The sequence below is a fragment of the Papaver somniferum genome, chromosome 2 (genome assembly GCF_003573695.1).
Source record: "Papaver somniferum cultivar HN1 chromosome 2, ASM357369v1, whole genome shotgun sequence".
Taxonomy (NCBI): Eukaryota; Viridiplantae; Streptophyta; class Magnoliopsida; order Ranunculales; family Papaveraceae; genus Papaver; species Papaver somniferum.
In genome coordinates this window covers 45,439,510-45,448,239 of record NC_039359.1, presented here as the reverse complement: position 1 = coordinate 45,448,239, position 8,730 = coordinate 45,439,510, and the positions used below count along the sequence as shown (strand labels likewise).

The 8,730-nt window shown below is 36.0% G+C and overlaps 1 long non-coding RNA gene across 1 annotated transcript; it reads right to left on the bottom strand.

The window, feature by feature from the left end:
* Positions 1 to 359: 359 nt before the first annotated feature.
* Positions 360 to 3,301, bottom strand: LOC113347526. The gene is made up of 2 exons (XR_003359012.1): positions 1,827 to 3,301; positions 360 to 597 (listed from the first exon to the last, which is right to left on the bottom strand). It is a non-coding gene; the product is annotated as an uncharacterized LOC113347526 (long non-coding RNA).
* Positions 3,302 to 8,730: the final 5,429 nt, after the last annotated feature.

The following is an 8,730-nucleotide window of genomic DNA, read 5'->3' as shown; positions in this document are numbered from 1 at the left end:
TTGTTGGTACAAAATGGATATTCAAGAACAAGTCTGATGAATTTGGCACAATTGTCAGAAATAAAGCTAGACTTGTCGCTCAAGGATATTCACAAATTGAAGGTATCGACTTTTACGAAACCTTTTCTCCTGTGGCACGCCTTGAGTCCATTAGACTTTTATTAGATCACGCTTGTTTTCTCAAGGTTAAGCTTTTCCGAATGGATATAAAATCTGCATTCCTAAACAGAATTTTAAAGGAGGAAGTCTATGTTGCTCAACCTAAAGGATTTGAAAACCTTGATTTCCCAGATCATGTTTGTAGCGTCCCCAAAGCTAACAGCCGACTAATCCAAGTGATTAACTAAATAAAGAGGCACTAAGAAACCAAATCATAAACTTAAGCATTCAATTAGGAAATCTGCTACAAAACTTAACCAAAAACTAGCCCCGCTCAGAAATATATAAATACAAGAACTTATCTCAAATGATACATATACAATAGTCATTTGGTTTACAAATATAATTTGCAACATAATAAACACAGCCGAAAATAATCTAACAGACGGACTCAACTCCTTGAATCTTTCGCTGCGCAACTCTGATCTGTCTCTGAAACTGAAAGTGGGAAAAAGTGAGCACATCATCCCTATAAGGGATGCCCAGCAGGAATAACATTCAGTTTTAAAGAAATCAAGAGCAAGATTTGGAAAACAATACATATTTTCCCAAACAACAAAGTGACTAAGTCATTGGTAATACTCAAACATTTATATGGACAAACTCCTTCCTCAAACAATGTATACTATGGTTGTGCAATTCCGAACTCGCAAATCCACACTTAATCTTAAGTATTGATGTCGACAATTCCGAAATCGCAAACTGCCGACCAATATATCGTAAAAGCTCTATTTATAAATGTGAAGGAGCGTATCCCATATACCATAGGTGGAAAATTCTTATTTCCCATAACTATTCATGACGACAACAAAACATTACAAGTACTTTCCAAACCATGGAAAGATTACAAAGAACCAACAGAATACTCATAATACAAGTTGAACAAAGTATGAAATGCACAAATATATGATGCATGAGTTTATAAACATAAATCTTTTTAAAAGAAACAAGAATGGTTTCAAAAGAGTTAAATTTATTCCCACCTCTTTTGATGACAAGCCACGCCTACCTCGAAATCTACGATCCACTGGTTCATCCTTTGAATCGATCGTTGTTAATAAAGAGTAATTGTTAATCATACAAGAACTCTAAGAATCTAGCCAAAATGGCTCACACAAGAATCATACAAGTTTATCTAATGGTTCTAAGCCCATTTATGGTTCTACATCTTATCATTCTCTACCTTTAGCACATCTAAGGTTTACTAACTCATTCTCTATAGTCCAATAACTAAGTCTAAGAAGTCAAAGGCTAATTCGGACTATAAGGGATCCAAATATCAATTTAGGGAAACTAGTCTGAAGCCCAAGTCTACTATAAACAGGCCCATTAACTAAGGTCCAGTCCAACTGAATCTACTAACAGTCTCTAACGGTAAAACTAATGGTCACAGGTCAACTAACAGTCAACATCTAAGTCCAAGTCTTAGGTCAAGTCAACGATCAAGGTTTAAATCGGTCAACTGGTTCAACTCAGTCAACCAGACTGATTCAGAACAGAGACAACGGTTTAACTCAGTCAGATCAACTGAGTCGGCTAAGTCAGACACTGACTGGGATGACTAACAGGTATCCTCCTATTGAAGACAAACTTCAACTCTAATTCAAAATCAACCCATTCATTCAAATTATAACTCAAAATTGATTTACAAAGATAACACATCCTACCTGCCATAGCAGAAGTTGCAAGCTTTCATTGCTAACACTAACTACAGTCCTACAGCTCCCATTATCAACCCTTTCTCACAACAATTCAATTCCACCCAACCCCATCTTCACACTCAGCAGAACCCAACAACAATTCTTGTAGTCTACACACACCTATCATAACAACATCACCACAACCATTGTTAACTCATCAGCTAGCCATGACATCTCCACATGCAATTTCAGCTCCACTGCCATCTCAACTCTGCAACTTCATTATCACTCCCATTTCAGCCGCACAGTTCATACTTCTACCCAACTCATTCACAACCTTGCATTACAACACAACATCACCACATCTACTTCAGTTCCGCTGTCACAATTCCAGCATCTACTAACTCATCTCAACTACACATCCATTGAACCTCCAATACCCACAACAACATCCATCAGCAATATATCATTCTCAGACCCCCACTATGTATTCATGACCCATGTAATTCCACCAAAACTGAACTGCAACAGTTCTTACATTAACAATCACCACCACAGTTTTCAATTACAGCTCCACTAATACTTCCACCTCCATCACCAGTTCTGCAATTCTCATAATCTTCTACAATCTAACTAAACTCAATCATTTCTTAATTCCATTCATAATCATACGAACTCTACAATTCAACTTCAATTACTGAATTTAAACAACACTGAGACTTACCCAAACACCAACTTCCTTTGAATTGCTAATTCACCAACCAATTCCGCCGACACTCTAATTTCTATTTCTCTTTCTCCAATTTCTGAATTGAACCAACCCACAAATCAACACCAACACCAACATCATAAACTGCTATTGATTATAATCCTCTTAGTCATCCAAACCCATCTTTTATCTCCTATAATTTCTCTACTGCTTCAACAAAACCCTAATTCTTTATTCGTCAAATAACTGCTCTTCTTGTTTAATTCAATCCATTCATCTTCAACATGCAAAAACCCTAACTCCTGATTCAATTCATACAGAAACTGAAATCAAACCCAATCCACTCATTTAAACTTTAATTAATAATAAACCCATCTCTAATCGACATCATAGAACACTAACTACATCTTCAATCGAATCTCGAGACTAGATTCAGAAACCCTAGCTCTCAGTTCATCTCAAATACAAGTTCAGAACTTCAATTGAGACTTAACCCATGATTCTTCATCAAACCACCGCTCTAAATTCATCTCTTAAAACTTCAGAACATCAATCGGTTCTATAACCCTAATTCTGAATATAACCGCATCAGCTTCTTCTTTCCGAACTCAATAAACATCAACACCATCACTATTGACTACAATATGATCTTCTCCACCTTCTATCGATCTCAGAGCTTCCATTTGATCTCACAATTTCGTCAGACAAAGAAGAACAGGAGAGAAGAGAAGAGAAACGGAAAAGAAAGAAGAATAGAGAATGAATAAGAAGAAAAGAGAATAAGGGCGAGGTTATCCTCTCAGTTGAGTAGATAAGACCAAAGTTGGTTAATGGGACTCTCTTCAAAAGGATAAGGGAAGTTGGGTCTGCCAAATCACAAAATGACTATTTTTCCCTTCACATGATTCCGAAGATAACTTCTTCATCCGGTATCCGAATGACACGTTCGAGTAGTCCATATCACATAACTTTTCGAGATCTATCTAGTGATACTAGTTATGTTTCTAGTTCGTTGTTAGATTAATTTCTATTAATTAACGTTCATGTTAAACTAATCGAGCCATTAGCAGCTAAGACGTCTCTTGACTAGTCTAATAGCGTTCACGAGTTTGAGGGTCTTTACATTCTCCAAACCTTATTCATTTTCGTCCTCGAAAATCAAACCATCATTCTGGTCTTCAAAAATTCCCCACCTTATGGAGAACTATCTCCTATCTAAGCGCAAACAAAATGAAACAAAACACAAACCTATATGGTATTCTACAATTAAAATTTGTGGCTCTATGTTCAATAGACTCATTCTTATTTCAAAAATTTATTGGTTTCTAATTATGAGAGGAGATAATCTATCATAAATTTTCTATGTAAAATTTGGGATCTATCAGTTCACTAATAGAAACAAGTCTTCCTTCTATGCCTAGTGATATAAGAATGTAGTTGCTCTGTCTAGGTTCGCGACGCCTGACAATGCCTACCTACGTAAAAAGTATCACCCGAACACAATCAGAATTACCAACCTCACTATTCTCCAGTGCTAGATTAACTAAGTTTTAATTTATTAAGATTAATTAGTCTTTAAATTTTATCGTAATTTGTATAACCTAAAATCTTACTTCATTAAATATATAAAATATATAAATAGTTCACATCATGTTAAGAAATTTAGTCATCTGAATTTATTTATTAAGTAATCTCAATTCGATTTTTACGCCAATTTATAATATTTCATAATTTTAACTTCACTGTAATATCATATATAAATTTTTCCAATATTATCTATTATAAATTTACTACCAGCCTAATTATTTTCATACTATTATTAACTGTATTATTATTCTCATTATTCTTAAGTTGATAGTCTGACTGATAAACTAAGCCTTAATCTTGTAATATAATTCTACTTTTACGTAAAGATTGATATAACAGATTTTATTCATTCAGATTGAATTCATATACTATATCTTGTTAAATTTTGGCGTTGGTAACTTAATATGATCTAATATTTGAGTCTACATAGGATTTTAACATGTCTTAATAGTCTTTAGATTTTTGCTATTAACAATAATATACGAATTTATTTTCTTTTAATTATAATCTTTCACTAAACATCCGAATAATATTATTACTACTTCATATCTATTTGTTTAATTTTAACTATTTACAGGATCATTTGTTAGACTAAAGATAATTCAGTATAAGAACAAGTTGAGTTTTTTTTTTATGCATTATATCCTCACCTTCTTACGTCTAACGCCTAATGGCAGGCCCGGAAGGTGTATAGAAATTAAGCGCAATGAAACGGGCCTACAGTAATACCGCAAGTGCACGGTCGTCGGTTGTAGCTCGTGCAAGTACGGGTCGATCCACAGAGATCGGGTGTGTTTCGGAAATGTGTTTTAGCTAATTGGGTTCCTAAATTGTTGTTGGGTTTTGAAGCCTTTTGGCTTAAATTGGGCTTTGAGTGCTAATGGGTTTGTTCACAATAAAAGGAACTGAGCATGGGCTCAGTTTGGTCTTTGAAGTGCAAATGGGCTTAGGCCTTAAACTTAGGCTTTTGATTAAGCCTGAATTGGATTGGGCCTTAATGAATTTGGGCTTTGGTCTTAAACAACTGGGCTTTGGTTAAGCCCACAGTTGACTGAATTGGGCTTCAGTTTGAATTGAGCTTTGGACTTGGTAAGGAACTAGGTCTTGGGCTTAACTGGGCTTCACTGAATTTAATTGGGCTCAGTTAGTCTTCAGCTAGGCCTTTAGGAAGGAAATGGACTTGGTGAACTGTGGCTGCAACAGCAGCAGAAGCAAGAGCTGCACAGCAGAAGAAGTGGCAGCAGCAACAGCCTAGCAGTAACCTTGGCAGGAGAAGAAGTGGCAGCCTGACAGCAGCAGCAGGAGCAAGAGCTGCACTTGGCTTGGCAGAGTGGCAGGAAGCAATGCAGCAGTGCTGCAGGGCAGCAGAGGAAGAACTGCACAGCAGTGCAGCAGCAACAAAGTTGCAGCAGCAGCTGCAGCACAAGTAAACAAGAAAAAAAACAGACAAAGGCAATACAGGGCAAAACCAATGAAGAAAAATAAACAGCAACAAAAACAAAATAAAAAGCAAAATGAAATGACACAAAGGCAGTTAGCCTAAGGCAGGGGAAAATGGTTAAACTAACATGGAGCTGAACTAAAGCATTCTTTTAGAGTGGGAAGAGAGCTAGCTTGCTCATTGTCACTAGTGAGCACTAGTTTCTTCCCACTACTCAATTCACACTATGCAGCAAGGTTTACTCCATCAATCTAAACATGTTTCACACTGAATTCTACTATCATTCTTTCACCCCTAGAATCAGTTGTCTTCTTACAGCACAACTGATCACAGATGCAGTCATTCAAGTAGATAAAATCAGTTCTATGAAATTTAAGCACTTACAATACAATTAGCATAACCTGAACTAACAATGCACACAACTGAAATACTAACAGGAGACAAACGCAATCATAACATGAACATAAACACAACAGAAATGTGAAACTGAACTGAACTAAAATAAGCATAAGTGAACTGAAATGAGCATAACAGGAAGCAACTAATCATGAGCAAGAAACTGAAAATTGAAATTTAACAGGACATGAGAGTCCTGGATGTAGGCTAGTCCAAACATAAATTTTCTACACCAATCCCACACCCATATTTATACCCACAACACAAATTTCTCAAAACTACAAAATTAGGGTTCTTCCCCAAAAATCAGTTGAATTAGGTTTACCTAATTTCTTTGAAATTGATCCTTGAAATCGTCGACCCATGCTTTGTAATTGCTCCTACTCCATACCCATGCTCTATTTTGTTCTCTAGACTCATCTGTTTTAATGATTTATCACCTAGGGTTATGGTGTGAAATCATTAAAATAGAGGGCTAGAGAGAGTGAAAGGAAAGGGGGAAGTGTGGAGGTGATGTTTAGGGTGGTAGGGTGATGATGGTGTTCGTTGTGGTAATTGAGGTGGAGAAGGTGGTGGTACGGTTGCAGGGGAAGGTGATGGTGGTTCTCTGCTGTGGAGAAGTGAGGGAGGAGAGGTCGACTGTTTTGGGAAGGAGGGTATTAGGTATTTGGGTGTTAGGCGGGCGTATCGAGTTTGATGTTCTGCGACGCTGAGTCATTGGATGCGAAGCTGGTAGGTAGATCGGACGGTGATGCGGAGGCAAGCGAGGAGCGACCGTCGGATGAATGGATACAACGAAATGAACGGTACTTGATGGAGTTAGGTACTGTAGTGTAAGGCGGAGATATCAATCTTCGATGAACAGCAAGGGAGCAACCGTTGGATTCAACTACCATCTAATCTGAAGGCTTGGAATTTCAGCGCTGTGGTGCTTGGCAGAGACTTCAGATTTTGATGATCTATGAAGGAGCGACCGTCGGATGCTTCTGAGAACTGATCTGATGGCTGAGAACGGAGGCGTTTTTGTGTGTAGAAAATGAGGTTGTGCGCACCATTCTTCGCGGCTTCCTTGCGTGATTTCTCCCGGCTTTTCACTACTTTTCTGCTCTTTTTGCTCCGCAAGTCATCCGAACTTTATTTATTACCTAAAAATGCAAAATTAATTAATAAAAATATTTATTCTTGAAAACAATGAAAATACAGAATATGGGATAAAATGTAGAATTAATGCATAAAAGATGAGTTAAATGCCAATAAAAAGGGATAAATATATACAATATTTGGCACTCATCAAATACCCCCAAACCTGAATTTTACTTGTCCTCAAGTAAAACAAAACTAAGGAAATCCTAACTATACCACTGTCGCTGGTCTCTCGAATGCATTTAGCGTATGCACTAAGCCTTTTAAACCACTAAGTGTCCCTAGTGGACGAGTTGAAGTCTCGTGAAGGTTTACCAGAGGTGTGCCTACAAAACCTAAGGACAAAATATAAGCTCATATTCCATCAAACGTGACATGTGCAAAACAGTTTAAGCTCACAGCAAAATGGAGATGTCAATCTAGCTATCGAAGGCACAATCCTAGCACTGATAACAAATAAAGACATGTGATAAGAGTGTAAAGTGTATCTACACATGTGTAAAGAAAGATCTGAAGTTATGACTACTAATCACCAAGAGATAGTTTCTCAGGCTAAGAACTGAGGTCGAAATCTAGCTAGCTGTCCGGACTTTACGAGAATTGTGAATGAGTTGGAGGTATTTCACAATTTCTCGCGTTGTACATCAATGGCATACACCCTCCTTGCTTATTACAAAGAAACAATAAAATGACTCTTTACATGACTCTTATTTACATTGACAAATCTCTTTTATTTTTGGAACAAGAGATGATGGAATTGATAAATACTTGATTTTTTTTTTTTTTTTTTTTTTTTTTTTTTTTTTTTTTTTTTTTTTTTTTTTTTTTTTTTTTTTTTTTTTTTTTTTTTTTTTTTTTTTTTTTTTTTTTTTTTTTTTTTTTTTTTTTTTTTTTTTTTTTGAACAAGGAAACACTTTTGATACATATACAAAAGGAAACAAAAGATTACATGACACTTTGCAAGAGGTAGCCCTTTTTGATGCACCCAGTTAAATTCGATGGTTGTCTTTCTTAATGTAACCTCCACCTTCTATCCCAACCAACCAAAGAACAAGCTAGTCAAGTTTCGTTCAGTATTCTAAAGTGATTGGCAATCGTAACTTCCTATCAAACACCTTGAAGATCGAGGCCATACATGTATTGGTAGATCGTGCGCGTGCAAATTTCTTATCACTATGTGAATTGTGCTAGAATCAGGGTGCCTAAATATCTAGACTAAGACTCCTAATAAAAATACATATTTGCACAAGAGTCAACATTTCAAGGTAAATGAGCTCCATTTTTATGATTTTTCTAATTTTTTAATTTTTTTAGAATTTTGATTTTTCAATTTTTTTTGGAATTTTTCAATTTTTTCAAAAAGATGGAGTTTTGTTTTCAATTATGGCAAATTATCATGGTATCTACTCTATACCCCCAAACATAAACTAAACATTGTCCTCAATGTTTCAAAATATGGAAAGAATTATAAAACAATATATGAAGAGGAACATGCTGAGTAGAGTAAAAGGAGAGAGAATACCCGATTGTACGGCGAAAGCAGAATTAAAACTCCGTTATTCAAGGCAAAAATCCAACATATTTCAGCCGAGATCATATTGGATTAGCAAAATATATACAAAAGGAACAAAAGGGTTTTTTAAAAGAAAATTTTA